Below are 17226 nucleotides of genomic sequence, written 5' to 3'. Positions count from 1 at the left end.
CAGTGGAACTTCCTTGAGTCGCTTGTCTTAACCGCTGGATTGACTCCTTATGCAGGCTCCATTGCCTGCAACAGTAAGATGGTAAGAGCAGTAAAGCCTGGTACACACCATGCAATTTCCCATCAGATAGATGGGTCGAATAGATCATTTCTGGCAGGTCCGATCTGATTCCCGATCGTTTTTCTGATCGATTTGCATACAAGTGACCGGAATATCGATCAGAAAAACGATCGGAAATCCGATCGGATCTGTCAGAAATTATCTATTGACTCATCTATCTGATGGGAAATTGCATGGTGTGTAACAGGCATAAGACCAAAGAGGAAGGTGGACCATTTGGAAGACATGCAAGACTGCAAAGCTTTCAAGGGAGATTCCAACTTTCTGGAAAAAACATGCAGCACACATTATCAGCCAGGTTTCACCCCGTCATTTTTCTCCTCAGCGTTCATGTGTATGAAAAAGAAAATGTAAAAACCCCTTTAACTCAGATCCAGATCATGGAATCATCCCTAGGAGGCAGTGTGCGACTGCCAAGAGGCATGCAGGGAGACCTCCATCAGCAGAAGCTGCACACAGTCTCCCTTTCCAAACAGCTATGCGACAGAAGAAAGCGGTTTGGTTCTTTTTGTTTTTTCCGAGTCAGCCTATAGTGAACAGACTGAAGACTTAACAAAGATGGCCAGCCAAGTGCAGGACTCCTGCATAAGGAGTCAATCCAGCGGTAAAGACAAGCATCTCAAGGAAGTGTTGCTGCTGCGTGAGAGATTAAGAAAGAGGCCTTCCCTGACCGGGAATCGAACCCGGGCCGCGGCAGTGAGAGCGCCGAATCCTAGCCACTAGACCACCAGGGAGAGATGAAAGAACATCCACATGAACGCTGAGGAGAAAAGTGACAGGATGAAAGCTGGCTGCTAATTTGTGCTGCGTGTTTTTTTCCAGAAAGTTGGAATCTCCCTTGAGAGCTTTGCATGTCTTCCAAATAGTCCAACTTCCTCCTTGGTCTTATGCCTGGTACACACCATGCAATTTCCCATTCGTGAAAGCACAGAGCTCTCTGATGAAGGTCGGGCAGGAAGGAGCAGTGGGAAGAGGAAGAGGGTAATAATGGGAAAGAGTGACATGAGTGACGGCAAAGCAATTCATCACGGCATGGATCGTTCGGGTGCCGCCGCGTGCTGTTCTCTGTGGAGTTGACTTATTTTACCGTCAGAAGGCTTGGGAGCCTTCATCTCTCCCTGGTGGTCTAGTGGCTAGGATTCGGCGCTCTCACCGCCGCGGCCCGGGTTCGATTCCCGGTCAGGGAAGGCCTCCTTCTTTTTTCTTGATCTCTCACGCAGCAGCGGCACTTCCTTGAGTCGCTTGTCTTAACCGCTGGATTGACTCCTTATGCAGGCTCCATTGCCTGCAACAGTAAGATGGTAAGAGCAGTAAAGCCTGGTACACACCATGCAATTTCCCATCAGATAGATGGGTCGAATAGATCATTTCTGGCAGGTCCGATCTGATTCCCGATCGTTTTTCTGATCGATTTGCATACAAGTGACCGGAATATCGATCAGAAAAACGATCGGAAATCCGATCGGATCTGTCAGAAATTATCTATTGACTCATCTATCTGATGGGAAATTGCATGGTGTGTAACAGGCATAAGACCAAAGAGGAAGGTGGACCATTTGGAAGACATGCAAGACTGCAAAGCTTTCAAGGGAGATTCCAACTTTCTGGAAAAAACATGCAGCACACATTATCAGCCAGGTTTCACCCCGTCATTTTTCTCCTCAGCGTTCATGTGTATGAAAAAGAAAATGTAAAAACCCCTTTAACTCAGATCCAGATCATGGAATCATCCCTAGGAGGCAGTGTGCGACTGCCAAGAGGCATGCAGGGAGACCTCCATCAGCAGAAGCTGCACACAGTCTCCCTTTCCAAACAGCTATGCGACAGAAGAAAGCGGTTTGGTTCTTTTTGTTTTTTCCGAGTCAGCCTATAGTGAACAGACTGAAGACTTAACAAAGATGGCCAGCCAAGTGCAGGACTCCTGCATAAGGAGTCAATCCAGCGGTAAAGACAAGCATCTCAAGGAAGTGTCGCTGCTGCGTGAGAGATTAAGAAAGAGGCCTTCCCTGACCGGGAATCGAACCCGGGCCACGGCGGTGAGAGCGCCGAATCCTAGCCACTAGACCACCAGGGAGAGATGAAAGAACATCCACATGAACGCTGAGGAGAAAAGTGACAGGATGAAAGCTGGCTGCTAATTTGTGCTGCGTGTTTTTTTCCAGAAAGTTGGAATCTCCCTTGAGAGCTTTGCATGTCTTCCAAATAGTCCAACTTCCTCCTTGGTCTTATGCCTGGTACACACCATGCAATTTCCCATTCGTGAAAGCACAGAGCTCTCTGATGAAGGTCTGGCAGGAAGGAGCAGTGGGAAGAGGAAGAGGGTAATAATGGGAAAGAGTGACATGAGTGACAGCAAAGCAATTCATCATGGCATGGATCGTTCGGGTGCCGCCGCGTGCTGTTCTCTGTAGAGTTGACTTATTTTACCGTCAGAAGGCTTGGGAGCCTTCATCTCTCCCTGGTGGTCTAGTGGCTAGTATTCGGTGCTTTCACCGCCGCGGCCCGGGTTCGATTCCCGGTCAGGGAAGGCCTCCTTCTTTTTTCTTGATCTCTCACGCAGCAGCGGCACTTCCTTGAGTCGCTTGTCTTAACCGCTGGATTGACTCCTTATGCAGGCTCCATTGCCTGCAACAGTAAGATGGTAAGAGCAGTAAAGCCTGGTACACACCATGCAATTTCCCATCAGATAGATGGGTCGAATAGATCATTTCTGGCAGGTCCGATCTGATTCCCGATCGGTTTACTGATCGATTTGCATACAAGGGACCGGAATATCGATCAGAAAAACGATCGGAAATCCGATCGGATCTGTCAGAAATTATCTATTGACTCATCTATCTGATGGGAAATTGCATGGTGTGTAACAGGCATAAGACCAAAGAGGAAGGTGGACCATTTGGAAGACATGCAAGACTGCAAAGCTTTCAAGGGAGATTCCAACTTTCTGGAAAAAACATGCAGCACACATTATCAGCCAGGTTTCACCCCGTCATTTTTCTCCTCAGCGTTCATGTGTATGAAAAAGAAAATGTAAAAACCCCTTTAACTCAGATCCAGATCATGGAATCATCCCTAGGAGGCAGTGTGCGACTGCCAAGAGGCATGCAGGGAGACCTCCATCAGCAGAAGCTGCACACAGTCTCCCTTTCCAAACAGCTATGCGACAGAAGAAAGCGGTTTGGTTCTTTTTGTTTTTTCCGAGTCAGCCTATAGTGAACAGACTGAAGACTTAACAAAGATGGCCAGCCAAGTGCAGGACTCCTGCATAAGGAGTCAATCCAGCGGTAAAGACAAGCATCTCAAGGAAGTGTCGCTGCTGCGTGAGAGATTAAGAAAGAGGCCTTCCCTGACCGGGAATCGAACCCAGGCCACGGCGGTGAGAGCGCCGAATCCTAGCCACTAGACCACCAGGGAGAGATGAAAGAACATCCACATAAACGCTGAGGAGAAAAGTGACAGGATGAAAGCTGGCTGCTAATTTGTGCTGCGTGTTTTTTTCCAGAAAGTTGGAATCTCCCTTGAGAGCTTTGCATGTCTTCCAAATAGTCCAACTTCCTCCTTGGTCTTATGCCTGGTACACACCATGCAATTTCCCATTCGTGAAAGCACAGAGCTCTCTGATGAAGGTCTGGCAGGAAGGAGCAGTGGGAAGAGGAAGAGGGTAATAATGGGAAAGAGTGACATGAGTGACGGCAAAGCAATTCATCACGGCATGGATCGTTCGGGTGCCGCCGCGTGCTGTTCTCTGTGGAGTTGACTTATTTTACCGTCAGAAGGCTTGGGAGCCTTCATCTCTCCCTGGTGGTCTAGTGGCTAGGATTCGGCGCTCTCACCGCCGCGGCCCGGGTTCGATTCCCGGTCAGGGAAGGCCTCCTTCTTTTTTCTTGATCTCTCACGCAGCAGCGGCACTTCCTTGAGTCGCTTGTCTTAACCGCTGGATTGACTCCTTATGCAGGCTCCATTGCCTGCAACAGTAAGATGGTAAGAGCAGTAAAGCCTGGTACACACCATGCAATTTCCCATCAGATAGATGGGTCGAATAGATCATTTCTGGCAGGTCCGATCTGATTCCCGATCGTTTTTCTGATCGATTTGCATACAAGTGACCGGAATATCGATCAGAAAAACGATCGGAAATCCGATCGGATCTGTCAGAAATTATCTATTGACTCATCTATCTGATGGGAAATTGCATGGTGTGTAACAGGCATAAGACCAAAGAGGAAGGTGGACCATTTGGAAGACATGCAAGACTGCAAAGCTTTCAAGGGAGATTCCAACTTTCTGGAAAAAACATGCAGCACACATTATCAGCCAGGTTTCACCCCGTCATTTTTCTCCTCAGCGTTCATGTGTATGAAAAAGAAAATGTAAAAACCCCTTTAACTCAGATCCAGATCATGGAATCATCCCTAGGAGGCAGTGTGCGACTGCCAAGAGGCATGCAGGGAGACCTCCATCAGCAGAAGCTGCACACAGTCTCCCTTTCCAAACAGCTATGCGACAGAAGAAAGCGGTTTGGTTCTTTTTGTTTTTTCCGAGTCAGCCTATAGTGAACAGACTGAAGACTTAACAAAGATGGCCAGCCAAGTGCAGGACTCCTGCATAAGGAGTCAATCCAGCGGTAAAGACAAGCATCTCAAGGAAGTGTCGCTGCTGCGTGAGAGATTAAGAAAGAGGCCTTCCCTGACCGGGAATCGAACCCGGGCCACGGCGGTGAGAGCGCCGAATCCTAGCCACTAGACCACCAGGGAGAGATGAAAGAACATCCACATGAACGCTGAGGAGAAAAGTGACAGGATGAAAGCTGGCTGCTAATTTGTGCTGCGTGTTTTTTTCCAGAAAGTTGGAATCTCCCTTGAGAGCTTTGCATGTCTTCCAAATAGTCCAACTTCCTCCTTGGTCTTATGCCTGGTACACACCATGCAATTTCCCATTCGTGAAAGCACAGAGCTCTCTGATGAAGGTCTGGCAGGAAGGAGCAGTGGGAAGAGGAAGAGGGTAATAATGGGAAAGAGTGACATGAGTGACAGCAAAGCAATTCATCATGGCATGGATCGTTCGGGTGCCGCCGCGTGCTGTTCTCTGTAGAGTTGACTTATTTTACCGTCAGAAGGCTTGGGAGCCTTCATCTCTCCCTGGTGGTCTAGTGGCTAGTATTCGGTGCTTTCACCGCCGCGGCCCGGGTTCGATTCCCGGTCAGGGAAGGCCTCCTTCTTTTTTCTTGATCTCTCACGCAGCAGCGGCACTTCCTTGAGTCGCTTGTCTTAACCGCTGGATTGACTCCTTATGCAGGCTCCATTGCCTGCAACAGTAAGATGGTAAGAGCAGTAAAGCCTGGTACACACCATGCAATTTCCCATCAGATAGATGGGTCGAATAGATCATTTCTGGCAGGTCCGATCTGATTCCCGATCGGTTTACTGATCGATTTGCATACAAGGGACCGGAATATCGATCAGAAAAACGATCGGAAATCCGATCGGATCTGTCAGAAATTATCTATTGACTCATCTATCTGATGGGAAATTGCATGGTGTGTAACAGGCATAAGACCAAAGAGGAAGGTGGACCATTTGGAAGACATGCAAGACTGCAAAGCTTTCAAGGGAGATTCCAACTTTCTGGAAAAAACATGCAGCACACATTATCAGCCAGGTTTCACCCCGTCATTTTTCTCCTCAGCGTTCATGTGTATGAAAAAGAAAATGTAAAAACCCCTTTAACTCAGATCCAGATCATGGAATCATCCCTAGGAGGCAGTGTGCGACTGCCAAGAGGCATGCAGGGAGACCTCCATCAGCAGAAGCTGCACACAGTCTCCCTTTCCAAACAGCTATGCGACAGAAGAAAGCGGTTTGGTTCTTTTTGTTTTTTCCGAGTCAGCCTATAGTGAACAGACTGAAGACTTAACAAAGATGGCCAGCCAAGTGCAGGACTCCTGCATAAGGAGTCAATCCAGCGGTAAAGACAAGCATCTCAAGGAAGTGTCGCTGCTGCGTGAGAGATTAAGAAAGAGGCCTTCCCTGACCGGGAATCGAACCCGGGCCGCGGCGGTGAGAGCGCCGAATCCTAGCCACTAGACCACCAGGGAGAGATGAAAGAACATCCACATGAACGCTGAGGAGAAAAGTGACAGGATGAAAGCTGGCTGCTAATTTGTGCTGCGTGTTTTTTTCCAGAAAGTTGGAATCTCCCTTGAGAGCTTTGCATGTCTTCCAAATAGTCCAACTTCCTCCTTGGTCTTATGCCTGGTACACACCATGCAATTTCCCATTCGTGAAAGCACAGAGCTCTCTGATGAAGGTCTGGCAGGAAGGAGCAGTGGGAAGAGGAAGAGGGTAATAATGGGAAAGAGTGACATGAGTGACAGCAAAGCAATTCATCATGGCATGGATCGTTCGGGTGCCGCCGCGTGCTGTTCTCTGTGGAGTTGACTTATTTTACCGTCAGAAGGCTTGGGAGCCTTTATCTCTCCCTGGTGGTCTAGTGGCTAGGATTCGGTGCTCTCACCGCCGCGGCCTGGGTTCGATTCCTGGTCAGGGAAGGCCTCCTTCTTTTTTCTTGATCTCTCACGCAGCAGCGGCACTTCCTTGAGTCGCTTGTCTTAACCGCTGGATTGACTCCTTATGCAGGCTCCATTGCCTGCAACAGTAAGATGGTAAGAGCAGTAAAGCCTGGTACACACCATGCAATTTCCCATCAGATAGATGGGTCGAATAGATCATTTCTGGCAGGTCCGATCTGATTCCCGATCGGTTTTCTGATCGATTTGCATACAAGTGACCGGAATATCGATCAGAAAAACGATCGGAAATCCGATCGGATCTGTCAGAAATTATCTATTGACTCATCTATCTGATGGGAAATTGCATGGTGTGTAACAGGCATAAGACCAAAGAGGAAGGTGGACCATTTGGAAGACATGCAAGACTGCAAAGCTTTCAAGGGAGATTCCAACTTTCTGGAAAAAACATGCAGCACACATTATCAGCCAGGTTTCACCCCGTCATTTTTCTCCTCAGCGTTCATGTGTATGAAAAAGAAAATGTAAAAAACCCTTTAACTCAGATCCAGATCATGGAATCATCCCTAGGAGGCAGTGTGCGACTGCCAAGAGGCATGCAGGGAGACCTCCATCAGCAGAAGCTGCACACAGTCTCCCTTTCCAAACAGCTATGCGACAGAAGAAAGCGGTTTGGTTCTTTTTGTTTTTTCCGAGTCAGCCTATAGTGAACAGACTGAAGACTTAACAAAGATGGCCAGCCAAGTGCAGGACTCCTGCATAAGGAGTCAATCCAGCGGTAAAGACAAGCATCTCAAGGAAGTGTCGCTGCTGCGTGAGAGATTAAGAAAGAGGCCTTCCCTGACCGGGAATCGAACCCGGGCTGCGGCGGTGAGAGCGCCGAATCCTAGCCACTAGACCACCAGGGAGAGATGAAAGAACATCCACATGAACGCTGAGGAGAAAAGTGACAGGATGAAAGCTGGCTGCTAATTTGTGCTGCGTGTTTTTTTCCAGAAAGTTGGAATCTCCCTTGAGAGCTTTGCATGTCTTCCAAATAGTCCAACTTCCTCCTTGGTCTTATGCCTGGTACACACCATGCAATTTCCCATTCGTGAAAGCACAGAGCTCTCTGATGAAGGTCTGGCAGGAAGAAGCAGTGGGAAGAGGAAGAGGGTAATAATGGGAAAGAGTGACATGAGTGACGGCAAAGCAATTCATCACGGCATGGATCGTTCGGGTGCCGCCGCGTGCTGTTCTCTGTGGAGTTGACTTATTTTACCGTCAGAAGGCTTGGGAGCCTTCATCTCTCCCTGGTGGTCTAGTGGCTAGGATTCGGCGCTCTCACCGCCGCGGCCTGGGTTCGATTCCCGGTCAGGGAAGGCCTCCTTCTTTTTTCTTGATCTCTCATGCAGCAGCGGCACTTCCTTGAGTCGCTTGTCTTAACCGCTGGATTGACTCCTTATGCAGGCTCCATTGCCTGCAACAGTAAGATGGTAAGAGCAGTAAAGCCTGGTACACACCATGCAATTTCCCATCAGATAGATGGGTCGAATAGATCATTTCTGGCAGGTCCGATCTGATTCCTGATCGTTTTTCTGATCGATTTGCATACAAGTGACCGGAATATCGATCAGAAAAACGATCGGAAATCCGATCGGATCTGTCAGAAATTATCTATTGACTCATCTATCTGATGGGAAATTGCATGGTGTGTAACAGGCATAAGACCAAAGAGGAAGGTGGACCATTTGGAAGACATGCAAGACTGCAAAGCTTTCAAGGGAGATTCCAACTTTCTGGAAAAAACATGCAGCACACATTATCAGCCAGGTTTCACCCCGTCATTTTTCTCCTCAGCATTCATGTGTATGAAAAAGAAAATGTAAAAACCCCTTTAACTCAGATCCAGATCATGGAATCATCCCTAGGAGGCAGTGTGCGACTGCCAAGAGGCATGCAGGGAGACCTCCATCAGCAGAAGCTGCACACAGTCTCCCTTTCCAAACAGCTATGCGACAGAAGAAAGCGGTTTGGTTCTTTTTGTTTTTTCCGAGTCAGCCTATAGTGAACAGACTGAAGACTTAACAAAGATGGCCAGCCAAGTGCAGGACTCCTGCATAAGGAGTCAATCCAGCGGTAAAGACAAGCATCTCAAGGAAGTGTCGCTGCTGCGTGAGAGATTAAGAAAGAGGCCTTTCCTGACCGGGAATCGAACCCAAGCCACGGCGGTGAGAGCGCCGAATCCTAGCCACTAGACCACCAGGGAGAGATGAAAGAACATCCACATGAATGCTGAGGAGAAAAGTGACAGGATGAAAGCTGGCTGCTAATTTGTGCTGCGTGTTTTTTTCCAGAAAGTTGGAATCTCCCTTGAGAGCTTTGCATGTCTTCCAAATAGTCCAACTTCCTCCTTGGTCTTATGCCTGGTACACACCATGCAATTTCCCATTCGTGAAAGCACAGAGCTCTCTGATGAAGGTCTGGCAGGAAGGAGCAGTGGGAAGAGGAAGAGGGTAATAATGGGAAAGAGTGACATGAGTGACGGCAAAGCAATTCATCACGGCATGGATCGTTCGGGTGCCGCCGCGTGCTGTTCTCTGTGGAGTTGACTTATTTTACCGTCAGAAGGCTTGGGAGCCTTCATGTCTCCCTGGTGGTCTAGTGGCTAGGATTCGGCGCTCTCACCGCCGCGGCCCAGGTTCGATTCCTGGTCAGGGAAGGCCTCCTTCTTTTTTCTTGATCTCTCACGCAGCAGCGGCACTTCCTTGAGTCGCTTGTCTTAACCGCTGGATTGACTCCTTATGCAGGCTCCATTGCCTGCAACAGTAAGATGGTAAGAGCAGTAAAGCCTGGTACACACCATGCAATTTCCCATCAGATAGATGGGTCGAATAGATCATTTCTGGCAGGTCCGATCTGATTCCCGATCGTTTTTCTGATCGATTTGCATACAAGTGACCGGAATATCGATCAGAAAAACGATCGGAAATCCGATCGGATCTGTCAGAAATTATCTATTGACTCATCTATCTGATGGGAAATTGCATGGTGTGTAACAGGCATAAGACCAAAGAGGAAGGTGGACCATTTGGAAGACATGCAAGACTGCAAAGCTTTCAAGGGAGATTCCAACTTTCTGGAAAAAACATGCAGCACACATTATCAGCCAGGTTTCACCCCGTCATTTTTCTCCTCAGCGTTCATGTGTATGAAAAAGAAAATGTAAAAACCCCTTTAACTCAGATCCAGATCATGGAATCATCCCTAGGAGGCAGTGTGCGACTGCCAAGAGGCATGCAGGGAGACCTCCATCAGCAGAAGCTGCACACAGTCTCCCTTTCCAAACAGCTATGCGACAGAAGAAAGCGGTTTGGTTCTTTTTGTTTTTTCCGAGTCAGCCTATAGTGAACAGACTGAAGACTTAACAAAGATGGCCAGCCAAGTGCAGGACTCCTGCATAAGGAGTCAATCCAGCGGTAAAGACAAGCATCTCAAGGAAGTGTCGCTGCTGCGTGAGAGATTAAGAAAGAGGCCTTCCCTGACCGGGAATCGAACCCGGGCCGCGGCGGTGAGAGCGCCAAATCCTAGCCACTAGACCACCAGGGAGAGATGAAAGAACATCCACATGAACGCTGAGGAGAAAAGTGACAGGATGAAAGCTGGCTGCTAATTTGTGCTGCGTGTTTTTTTCCAGAAAGTTGGAATCTCCCTTGAGAGCTTTGCATGTCTTCCAAATAGTCCAACTTCCTCCTTGGTCTTATGCCTGGTACACACCATGCAATTTCCCATTCGTGAAAGCACAGAGCTCTCTGATGAAGGTCTGGCAGGAAGGAGCAGTGGGAAGAGGGTAATAATGGGAAAGAGTGACATGAGTGACGGCAAAGCAATTCATCACGGCATAGATCGTTCGGGTGCCGCCGCGTGCTGTTCTCTGTGGAGTTGACTTATTTTACCGTCAGAAGGCTTGGGAGCCTTCATCTCTCCCTGGTGGTCTAGTGGCTAGGATTCGGCTCTCTCACCGCCGCGGCCCGGGTTCGATTCCCGGTCAGGGAAGGCCTCCTTCTTTTTTCTTGATCTCTCACGCAGCAGCGGCACTTCCTTGAGTCGCTTGTCTTAACCGCTGGATTGACTCCTTATGCAGGCTCCATTGCCTGCAACAGTAAGATGGTAAGAGCAGTAAAGCCTGGTACACACCATGCAATTTCCCATCAGATAGATGGGTCGAATAGATCATTTCTGGCAGGTCCGATCTGATTCCCGATCGGTTTTCTGATCGATTTGCATACAAGTGACCGGAATATCGATCAGAAAAACGATCGGAAATCCGATCGGATCTGTCAGAAATTATCTATTGACTCATCTATCTGATGGGAAATTGCATGGTGTGTAACAGGCATAAGACCAAAGAGGAAGGTGGACCATTTGGAAGACATGCAAGACTGCAAAGCTTTCAAGGGAGATTCCAACTTTCTGGAAAAAACATGCAGCACACATTATCAGCCAGGTTTCACCCCGTCATTTTTCTCCTCAGCGTTCATGTGTATGAAAAAGAAAATGTAAAAACCCCTTTAACTCAGATCCAGATCATGGAATCATCCCTAGGAGGCAGTGTGCGACTGCCAAGAGGCATGCAGGGAGACCTCCATCAGCAGAAGCTGCACACAGTCTCCCTTTCCAAACAGCTATGCGACAGAAGAAAGCGGTTTGGTTCTTTTTGTTTTTTCCGAGTCAGCCTATAGTGAACAGACTGAAGACTTAACAAAGATGGCCAGCCAAGTGCAGGACTCCTGCATAAGGAGTCAATCCAGCGGTAAAGACAAGCATCTCAAGGAAGCGTCGCTGCTGCGTGAGAGATTAAGAAAGAGGCCTTCCCTGACCGGGAATCGAACCAGGGCCGCGGCGGTGAGAGCGCCGAATCCTAGCCACTAGACCACCACGGAGAGATGAAAGAGCATCCACATGAACGCTGAGGAGAAAAGTGACAGGATGAAAGCTGGCTGCTAATTTGTGCTGCGTGTTTTTTTCCAGAAAGTTGGAATCTCCCTTGAGAGCTTTGCATGTCTTCCAAATAGTCCAACTTCCTCCTTGGTCTTATGCCTGGTACACACCATGCAATTTCCCATTCGTGAAAGCACAGAGCTCTCTGATGAAGGTCTGGCAGGAAGGAGCAGTGGGAAGAGGAAGAGGGTAATAATGGGAAAGAGTGACATGAGTGACGGCAAAGCAATTCATCACGGCATAGATCGTTCGGGTGCCGCCGCGTGCTGTTCTCTGTGGAGTTGACTTATTTTACCGTCAGAAGGCTTGGGAGCCTTCATCTCTCCCTGGTGGTCTAGTGGCTAGGATTCGGCGCTCTCACCGCCGCGGCCCGGGTTCGATTCCCGGTCAGGGAAGGCCTCCTTCTTTTTTCTTGATCTCTCACGCAGCAGCGGCACTTCCTTGAGTCGCTTGTCTTAACCGCTGGATTGACTCCTTATGCAGGCTCCATTGCCTGCAACAGTAAGATGGTAAGAGCAGTAAAGCCTGGTACACACCATGCAATTTCCCATCAGATAGATGGGTCGAATAGATCATTTCTGGCAGGTCCGATCTGATTCCCGATCGTTTTTCTGATCGATTTGCATACAAGTGACCGGAATATCGATCAGAAAAACGATCGGAAATCCGATCGGATCTGTCAGAAATTATCTATTGACTCATCTATCTGATGGGAAATTGCATGGTGTGTAACAGGCATAAGACCAAAGAGGAAGGTGGACCATTTGGAAGACATGCAAGACTGCAAAGCTTTCAAGGGAGATTCCAACTTTCTGGAAAAAACATGCAGCACACATTATCAGCCAGGTTTCACCCCGTCATTTTTCTCCTCAGCGTTCATGTGTATGAAAAAGAAAATGTAAAAACCCCTTTAACTCAGATCCAGATCATGGAATCATCCCTAGGAGGCAGTGTGCGACTGCCAAGAGGCATGCAGGGAGACCTCCATCAGCAGAAGCTGCACACAGTCTCCCTTTCCAAACAGCTATGCGACAGAAGAAAGCGGTTTGGTTCTTTTTGTTTTTTCCGAGTCAGCCTATAGTGAACAGACTGAAGACTTAACAAAGATGGCCAGCCAAGTGCAGGACTCCTGCATAAGGAGTCAATCCAGCGGTAAAGACAAGCATCTCAAGGAAGTGTCGCTGCTGCGTGAGAGATTAAGAAAGAGGCCTTCCCTGACCGGGAATCGAACCCGGGCCGCGGCGGTGAGAGCGCCAAATCCTAGCCACTAGACCACCAGGGAGAGATGAAAGAACATCCACATGAACGCTGAGGAGAAAAGTGACAGGATGAAAGCTGGCTGCTAATTTGTGCTGCGTGTTTTTTTCCAGAAAGTTGGAATCTCCCTTGAGAGCTTTGCATGTCTTCCAAATAGTCCAACTTCCTCCTTGGTCTTATGCCTGGTACACACCATGCAATTTCCCATTCGTGAAAGCACAGAGCTCTCTGATGAAGGTCTGGCAGGAAGGAGCAGTGGGAAGAGGAAGAGGGTAATAATGGGAAAGAGTGACATGAGTGACGGCAAAGCAATTCATCACGGCATAGATCGTTCGGGTGCCGCCGCGTGCTGTTCTCTGTGGAGTTGACTTATTTTACCGTCAGAAGGCTTGGGAGCCTTCATCTCTCCCTGGTGGTCTAGTGGCTAGGATTCGGCGCTCTCACCGCCGCGGCCCAGGTTCGATTCCTGGTCAGGGAAGGCCTCCTTCTTTTTTCTTGATCTCTCACGCAGCAGCGGCACTTCCTTGAGTCGCTTGTCTTAACCGCTGGATTGACTCCTTATGCAGGCTCCATTGCCTGCAACAGTAAGATGGTAAGAGCAGTAAAGCCTGGTACACACCATGCAATTTCCCATCAGATAGATGGGTCGAATAGATCATTTCTGGCAGGTCCGATCTGATTCCCGATCGTTTTTCTGATCGATTTGCATACAAGTGACCGGAATATCGATCAGAAAAACGATCGGAAATCCGATCGGATCTGTCAGAAATTATCTATTGACTCATCTATCTGATGGGAAATTGCATGGTGTGTAACAGGCATAAGACCAAAGAGGAAGGTGGACCATTTGGAAGACATGCAAGACTGCAAAGCTTTCAAGGGAGATTCCAACTTTCTGGAAAAAACATGCAGCACACATTATCAGCCAGGTTTCACCCCGTCATTTTTCTCCTCAGCGTTCATGTGTATGAAAAAGAAAATGTAAAAACCCCTTTAACTCAGATCCAGATCATGGAATCATCCCTAGGAGGCAGTGTGCGACTGCCAAGAGGCATGCAGGGAGACCTCCATCAGCAGAAGCTGCACACAGTCTCCCTTTCCAAACAGCTATGCGACAGAAGAAAGCGGTTTGGTTCTTTTTGTTTTTTCCGAGTCAGCCTATAGTGAACAGACTGAAGACTTAACAAAGATGGCCAGCCAAGTGCAGGACTCCTGCATAAGGAGTCAATCCAGCGGTAAAGACAAGCATCTCAAGGAAGTGTCGCTGCTGCGTGAGAGATTAAGAAAGAGGCCTTCCCTGACCGGGAATCTAACCCGGGCCGCGGCGGTGAGAGCGCCGAATCCTAGCCACTAGACCACCAGGGAGAGATGAAAGAACATCCACATGAACGCTGAGGAGAAAAGTGACAGGATGAAAGCTGGCTGCTAATTTGTGCTGCGTGTTTTTTTCCAGAAAGTTGGAATCTCCCTTGAGAGCTTTGCATGTCTTCCAAATAGTCCAACTTCCTCCTTGGTCTTATGCCTGGTACACACCATGCAATTTCCCATTCGTGAAAGCACAGAGCTCTCTGATGAAGGTCTGGCAGGAAGGAGCAGTGGGAAGAGGAAGAGGGTAATAATGGGAAAGAGTGACATGAGTGACGGCAAAGCAATTCATCACGGCATAGATCGTTCGGGTGCCGCCGCGTGCTGTTCTCTGTGGAGTTGACTTATTTTACCGTCAGAAGGCTTGGGAGCCTTCATCTCTCCCTGGTGGTCTAGTGGCTAGGATTCGGTGCTCTTGCCGCCGCGGCCCGGGTTCGATTCCCGGTCAGGGAAGGCCTCCTTCTTTTTTCTTGATCTCTCACGCAGCAGCGGCACTTCCTTGAGTCGCTTGTCTTAACCGCTGGATTGACTCCTTATGCAGGCTCCATTGCCTGCAACAGTAAGATGGTAAGAGCAGTAAAGCCTGGTACACACCATGCAATTTCCCATCAGATAGATGGGTCGAATAGATCATTTCTGGCAGGTCCGATCTGATTCCCGATCGGTTTTCTGATCGATTTGCATACAAGTGACCGGAATATCGATCAGAAAAACGATCGGAAATCCGATCGGATCTGTCAGAAATTATCTATTGACTCATCTATCTGATGGGAAATTGCATGGTGTGTAACAGGCATAAGACCAAAGAGGAAGGTGGACCATTTGGAAGACATGCAAGACTGCAAAGCTTTCAAGGGAGATTCCAACTTTCTGGAAAAAACATGCAGCACACATTATCAGCCAGGTTTCACCCCGTCATTTTTCTCCTCAGCGTTCATGTGTATGAAAAAGAAAATGTAAAAACCCCTTTAACTCAGATCCAGATCATGGAATCATCCCTAGGAGGCAGTGTGCGACTGCCAAGAGGCATGCAGGGAGACCTCCATCAGCAGAAGCTGCACACAGTCTCCCTTTCCAAACAGCTATGCGACAGAAGAAAGCGGTTTGGTTCTTTTTGTTTTTTCCGAGTCAGCCTATAGTGAACAGACTGAAGACTTAACAAAGATGGCCAGCCAAGTGCAGGACTCCTGCATAAGGAGTCAATCCAGCGGTAAAGACAAGCATCTCAAGGAAGCGTCGCTGCTGCGTGAGAGATTAAGAAAGAGGCCTTCCCTGACCGGGAATTGAACCAGGGCCGCGGCGGTGAGAGCGCCGAATCCTAGCCACTAGACCACCAGGGAGAGATGAAAGAGCATCCACATGAACGCTGAGGAGAAAAGTGACAGGATGAAAGCTGGCTGCTAATTTGTGCTGCGTGTTTTTTTCCAGAAAGTTGGAATCTCCCTTGAGAGCTTTGCATGTCTTCCAAATAGTCCAACTTCCTCCTTGGTCTTATGCCTGGTACACACCATGCAATTTCCCATTCGTGAAAGCACAGAGCTCTCTGATGAAGGTCTGGCAGGAAGGAGCAGTGGGAAGAGGAAGAGGGTAATAATGGGAAAGAGTGACATGAGTGACGGCAAAGCAATTCATCACGGCATAGATCGTTCGGGTGCCGCCGCGTGCTGTTCTCTGTGGAGTTGACTTATTTTACCGTCAGAAGGCTTGGGAGCCTTCATCTCTCCCTGGTGGTCTAGTGGCTAGGATTCGGCGCTCTCACCGCCGCGGCCCGGGTTCGATTCCCGGTCAGGGAAGGCCTCCTTCTTTTTTCTTGATCTCTCACGCAGCAGCGGCACTTCCTTGAGTCGCTTGTCTTAACCGCTGGATTGACTCCTTATGCAGGCTCCATTGCCTGCAACAGTAAGATGGTAAGAGCAGTAAAGCCTGGTACACACCATGCAATTTCCCATCAGATAGATGGGTCGAATAGATCATTTCTGGCAGGTCCGATCTGATTCCCGATCGTTTTTCTGATCGATTTGCATACAAGTGACCGGAATATCGATCAGAAAAACGATCGGAAATCCGATCGGATCTGTCAGAAATTATCTATTGACTCATCTATCTGATGGGAAATTGCATGGTGTGTAACAGGCATAAGACCAAAGAGGAAGGTGGACCATTTGGAAGACATGCAAGACTGCAAAGCTTTCAAGGGAGATTCCAACTTTCTGGAAAAAACATGCAGCACACATTATCAGCCAGGTTTCACCCCGTCATTTTTCTCCTCAGCGTTCATGTGTATGAAAAAGAAAATGTAAAAACCCCTTTAACTCAGATCCAGATCATGGAATCATCCCTAGGAGGCAGTGTGCGACTGCCAAGAGGCATGCAGGGAGACCTCCATCAGCAGAAGCTGCACACAGTCTCCCTTTCCAAACAGCTATGCGACAGAAGAAAGCGGTTTGGTTCTTTTTGTTTTTTCCGAGTCAGCCTATAGTGAACAGACTGAAGACTTAACAAAGATGGCCAGCCAAGTGCAGGACTCCTGCATAAGGAGTCAATCCAGCGGTAAAGACAAGCATCTCAAGGAAGTGTCGCTGCTGCGTGAGAGATTAAGAAAGAGGCCTTCCCTGACCGGGAATCGAACCCGGGCCACGGCGGTGAGAGCGCCGAATCCTAGCCACTAGACCACCAGGGAGAGATTAAATAACATCCACATGAACGCTGAGGAGAAAAGTGACAGGATGAAAGCTGGCTGCTAATTTGTGCTGCGTGTTTTTTTCCAGAAAGTTGGAATCTCCCTTGAGAGCTTTGCATGTCTTCCAAATAGTCCAACTTCCTCCTTGGTCTTATGCCTGGTACACACCATGCAATTTCCCATTCGTGAAAGCACAGAGCTCTCTGATGAAGGTCTGGCAGGAAGGAGCAGTGGGAAGAGGAAGAGGGTAATAATGGGAAAGAGTGACATGAGTGACAGCAAAGCAATTCATCACGGC

At 48.5% G+C, this 17226-nt stretch overlaps 23 non-coding genes across 23 annotated transcripts; 11 read left to right on the top strand and 12 right to left on the bottom strand.

The window, feature by feature from the left end:
* Positions 1-782: 782 nt before the first annotated feature.
* TRNAE-CUC (transfer RNA glutamic acid (anticodon CUC)) lies at positions 783-854 on the bottom strand. Its single transcript has one exon. It is a non-coding gene; the product is annotated as a tRNA-Glu (tRNA).
* A 381-nt stretch (positions 855-1235) lies between these two features.
* Positions 1236-1307, top strand: TRNAE-CUC (transfer RNA glutamic acid (anticodon CUC)). Its single transcript has one exon. It is a non-coding gene; the product is annotated as a tRNA-Glu (tRNA).
* Positions 1308-2122: 815 nt separating this feature from the next.
* TRNAE-CUC (transfer RNA glutamic acid (anticodon CUC)) lies at positions 2123-2194 on the bottom strand. The gene has a single exon. It is a non-coding gene; the product is annotated as a tRNA-Glu (tRNA).
* A 381-nt stretch (positions 2195-2575) lies between these two features.
* On the top strand, positions 2576-2647 carry TRNAE-UUC (transfer RNA glutamic acid (anticodon UUC)). Its single transcript has one exon. It is a non-coding gene; the product is annotated as a tRNA-Glu (tRNA).
* Positions 2648-3462: 815 nt separating this feature from the next.
* TRNAE-CUC (transfer RNA glutamic acid (anticodon CUC)) lies at positions 3463-3534 on the bottom strand. The gene has a single exon. It is a non-coding gene; the product is annotated as a tRNA-Glu (tRNA).
* A 381-nt stretch (positions 3535-3915) lies between these two features.
* Positions 3916-3987, top strand: TRNAE-CUC (transfer RNA glutamic acid (anticodon CUC)). The gene has a single exon. It is a non-coding gene; the product is annotated as a tRNA-Glu (tRNA).
* Positions 3988-4802: 815 nt separating this feature from the next.
* Positions 4803-4874, bottom strand: TRNAE-CUC (transfer RNA glutamic acid (anticodon CUC)). Its single transcript has one exon. It is a non-coding gene; the product is annotated as a tRNA-Glu (tRNA).
* Positions 4875-5255: 381 nt separating this feature from the next.
* On the top strand, positions 5256-5327 carry TRNAE-UUC (transfer RNA glutamic acid (anticodon UUC)). Its single transcript has one exon. It is a non-coding gene; the product is annotated as a tRNA-Glu (tRNA).
* Positions 5328-6142: 815 nt separating this feature from the next.
* Positions 6143-6214, bottom strand: TRNAE-CUC (transfer RNA glutamic acid (anticodon CUC)). The gene has a single exon. It is a non-coding gene; the product is annotated as a tRNA-Glu (tRNA).
* A 381-nt stretch (positions 6215-6595) lies between these two features.
* On the top strand, positions 6596-6667 carry TRNAE-CUC (transfer RNA glutamic acid (anticodon CUC)). Its single transcript has one exon. It is a non-coding gene; the product is annotated as a tRNA-Glu (tRNA).
* Positions 6668-7482: 815 nt separating this feature from the next.
* Positions 7483-7554, bottom strand: TRNAE-CUC (transfer RNA glutamic acid (anticodon CUC)). The gene has a single exon. It is a non-coding gene; the product is annotated as a tRNA-Glu (tRNA).
* A 381-nt stretch (positions 7555-7935) lies between these two features.
* TRNAE-CUC (transfer RNA glutamic acid (anticodon CUC)) lies at positions 7936-8007 on the top strand. The gene has a single exon. It is a non-coding gene; the product is annotated as a tRNA-Glu (tRNA).
* Positions 8008-8822: 815 nt separating this feature from the next.
* On the bottom strand, positions 8823-8894 carry TRNAE-CUC (transfer RNA glutamic acid (anticodon CUC)). The gene has a single exon. It is a non-coding gene; the product is annotated as a tRNA-Glu (tRNA).
* A 381-nt stretch (positions 8895-9275) lies between these two features.
* On the top strand, positions 9276-9347 carry TRNAE-CUC (transfer RNA glutamic acid (anticodon CUC)). The gene has a single exon. It is a non-coding gene; the product is annotated as a tRNA-Glu (tRNA).
* Positions 9348-10162: 815 nt separating this feature from the next.
* On the bottom strand, positions 10163-10234 carry TRNAE-CUC (transfer RNA glutamic acid (anticodon CUC)). Its single transcript has one exon. It is a non-coding gene; the product is annotated as a tRNA-Glu (tRNA).
* Positions 10235-10609: 375 nt separating this feature from the next.
* Positions 10610-10681, top strand: TRNAE-CUC (transfer RNA glutamic acid (anticodon CUC)). The gene has a single exon. It is a non-coding gene; the product is annotated as a tRNA-Glu (tRNA).
* Positions 10682-11949: 1268 nt separating this feature from the next.
* Positions 11950-12021, top strand: TRNAE-CUC (transfer RNA glutamic acid (anticodon CUC)). Its single transcript has one exon. It is a non-coding gene; the product is annotated as a tRNA-Glu (tRNA).
* Positions 12022-12836: 815 nt separating this feature from the next.
* Positions 12837-12908, bottom strand: TRNAE-CUC (transfer RNA glutamic acid (anticodon CUC)). Its single transcript has one exon. It is a non-coding gene; the product is annotated as a tRNA-Glu (tRNA).
* Positions 12909-13289: 381 nt separating this feature from the next.
* Positions 13290-13361, top strand: TRNAE-CUC (transfer RNA glutamic acid (anticodon CUC)). Its single transcript has one exon. It is a non-coding gene; the product is annotated as a tRNA-Glu (tRNA).
* An 815-nt stretch (positions 13362-14176) lies between these two features.
* TRNAE-CUC (transfer RNA glutamic acid (anticodon CUC)) lies at positions 14177-14248 on the bottom strand. Its single transcript has one exon. It is a non-coding gene; the product is annotated as a tRNA-Glu (tRNA).
* A 1268-nt stretch (positions 14249-15516) lies between these two features.
* On the bottom strand, positions 15517-15588 carry TRNAE-CUC (transfer RNA glutamic acid (anticodon CUC)). Its single transcript has one exon. It is a non-coding gene; the product is annotated as a tRNA-Glu (tRNA).
* A 381-nt stretch (positions 15589-15969) lies between these two features.
* TRNAE-CUC (transfer RNA glutamic acid (anticodon CUC)) lies at positions 15970-16041 on the top strand. The gene has a single exon. It is a non-coding gene; the product is annotated as a tRNA-Glu (tRNA).
* An 815-nt stretch (positions 16042-16856) lies between these two features.
* On the bottom strand, positions 16857-16928 carry TRNAE-CUC (transfer RNA glutamic acid (anticodon CUC)). Its single transcript has one exon. It is a non-coding gene; the product is annotated as a tRNA-Glu (tRNA).
* Positions 16929-17226: the final 298 nt, after the last annotated feature.

The sequence above is a fragment of the Hyperolius riggenbachi genome, chromosome 8 (genome assembly GCF_040937935.1).
Source record: "Hyperolius riggenbachi isolate aHypRig1 chromosome 8, aHypRig1.pri, whole genome shotgun sequence".
NCBI lineage: Eukaryota > Metazoa > Chordata > Amphibia > Anura > Hyperoliidae > Hyperolius > Hyperolius riggenbachi.
Note: the sequence above shows the minus strand (reverse complement) of the source record. Positions and strands in the feature narration are given on the sequence as shown.